This window comes from Sus scrofa, chromosome 14 (genome assembly GCF_054392235.1).
Source record: "Sus scrofa isolate SSC_HxYL_T2T_F1_AM1 chromosome 14, Sscrofa_HxYL_maternal_Yorkshire_Landrace_v2.0, whole genome shotgun sequence".
In the NCBI taxonomy this organism is placed as follows: domain Eukaryota; kingdom Metazoa; phylum Chordata; class Mammalia; order Artiodactyla; family Suidae; genus Sus; species Sus scrofa.
In genome coordinates this window covers 17824718-17826992 of record NC_139396.1, presented here as the reverse complement: position 1 = coordinate 17826992, position 2275 = coordinate 17824718, and the positions used below count along the sequence as shown (strand labels likewise).

Below are 2275 nucleotides of genomic sequence, written 5' to 3'. Positions count from 1 at the left end.
CACACCTACAATCTGTCCTGTTCCTTTGATCTATGTGTTTGTGTGTGGTTAACCTCTTACTATTACCATACTGTCTTGATAACTGTGATTTTATAGTAAGTCTTAAAATCAGATTTTCTTCTTTTCAAAATTATTTTGGCTGTTCAAGTTCCTCTCACTTTCTATATAGCATTTAAAATTAAGTTGTCAATATATACAATGAGTGATCCTGGGATTTTGACTGGAGTTGTGTTAAATCTATAGATCACTTTTTTTAAAATTAGCATCTTAACCATATTTAATTTTTCACTCCATGATCATAATATATCTCTCCATTTATTTAGATTTTTAGATGTCTTTTGATCTTCTTCATTCGCTTTTTTTTTTATTTTTAAGCATATAGCTCCTGCACACATTTTCAGGTTTATATCAAAGTATTTCCTTTTTCTTAAATAAAAGGTATTTTAAAAACAGATTTATGAGAAGCCGCCAGGGTCTTCTCTGAGTTTCTCTGTCTTCTAGGTTCGCGTTCGTTGCGCAGCTACGATGCCTCGTGGAAGCCGAAGCCGCAGTTTCCACATGGCCCCTCCGGCTAGCCGGGCACCTCAGATGAGAGCTGCACCCAGGCCAGCGCTGGCAGCTCAGCCACCAGCAGCAGCTCCACCATCTGCTGTTGGCTCCCCTGCTGCTGCACCTCAGCAGCCAGGTCTCATGGCCCAGATGGCAACCACTGTAGCCGGCGTGGTTGTGGGTTCTGCCATCGGCCACACGATAGGTCATGTGATCACTGCGGGCTTCGGTGAAGGAAGTAGTGCTGAGCCCTCAAGACCTGACATCACTTACCAGGAGCCTCAGGGAGCCCAGCCAGCACAGCAGCAGCAGATTGGCCCATGCTTCTATGAGGTGAAACAGTTTTTGGAGTGTGACCAGGGTGACCTTAAGCTTTGTGAGGGTTTCAGCGAGGTGTTGAAACAATGCAGACTGGCAAATGGATTATCTTAAGCAAGAAGCTCCATTGAAGACATGAAAAATAACCCCCCATGACCTGGTTGATTTAGCATAAAAATGTGATTGATCATGAAGATATAAAGTGTGAAATCAAGATTAAACCTCTCCTCTATCACTAATAGCTTTCGTGCTTCAGAATTGCAGTGGAGGAGGGTATTCTTCTGATGTGGAAGTTCATTGAGTATTGAGTTTGGGGCTGGGCAGATGTTTATGTGGCCTCTGAAACATGCTTTTCTGATGTTATTGTTTGTGAATTAATTAGAATAAAGAGATTTTCTTTCAAAAAAAAACAAAAAAAAACCAGATTTATACATTAATATTGTATAAATTGCATTTTAATTTTTGTATGTTGACCTTTTATTTTTCTTTTTCATTTCTGGCCACCCTGCAGCATATGAAGTTCCTGGGCCAAGGATCTGATCCAAGCCAGAGTTGTGACCTAAGTCACAGCAGCAGCAATTCCAGATCCTTCACCCACTGTGCTAAACGGGAGATGGAACCTCAACCCAGTTCTCCCAAGATGCTGCCGATCCCTGTTGTGCCACACCAGGAACTCCATATGTGGACCTTTTATTAGGCAACTATGCTAAATTCACTTGTTAAGTCTAGGATCCTTTAAAAATAGACTCTAGAGACTTCTACTTTAATGATCATGTCATCCGTTCCAATCTATATGGTTTTTTCTCCCCTTGCTTTATCGTACTGGCTAGTCAGCTTATGATGTTAAAAATAATGTATCTTTGCTTTGTTCTTGATCCTGGGGTAAAATATGAAACCTTTCATACTAATCCTGATGTTAATTATAGATTTTTTTGTAGGTACCATTTATTAAGGAAGTTTCTTTCTATTCCTAATATACTAGAGGGATTTTTTGGGGGGTAGCACCCTGCAGCTTATGGAATTCCCGGGCCAGGGATCAGATCTGAGCCAAAGTTGCGACCTACACCAGAGCTGTGGCAATGCCAGATTCTTTAACCCACTGTGCCGGACAAGGATCAAACCTGCATCCTGGCACTGCAGAGATGCTGCCAATCCCATTGTGCCAGAGGGAACGCCTACCAGAGTTTTATGATGAATGGATTTGGAGTTTTTCAATTGATTTCAATTTTCTTTTTTATATCAATTAATTTTGAATTTTTTTGTCCAGGGATCAGGATACTATAACTCACAGGCCAAATCCTGCTCATCAACTGTTTCTGTAGAGGCCATAAGCTAAACAAATTTAAAAAAATGTTTTTACAAATTTTTAAAGGATTGTAAAAAGAAGAAGAATATAATACACTACAAA

At 40.2% G+C, this 2275-nt stretch overlaps 1 pseudogene; it reads left to right on the top strand.

The window, feature by feature from the left end:
• Positions 1-482: 482 nt before the first annotated feature.
• LOC146396370 (coiled-coil-helix-coiled-coil-helix domain-containing protein 2 pseudogene) lies at positions 483-1288 on the top strand (annotated as a pseudogene).
• The last annotated feature ends 987 nt before the right edge of the window (positions 1289-2275 follow it).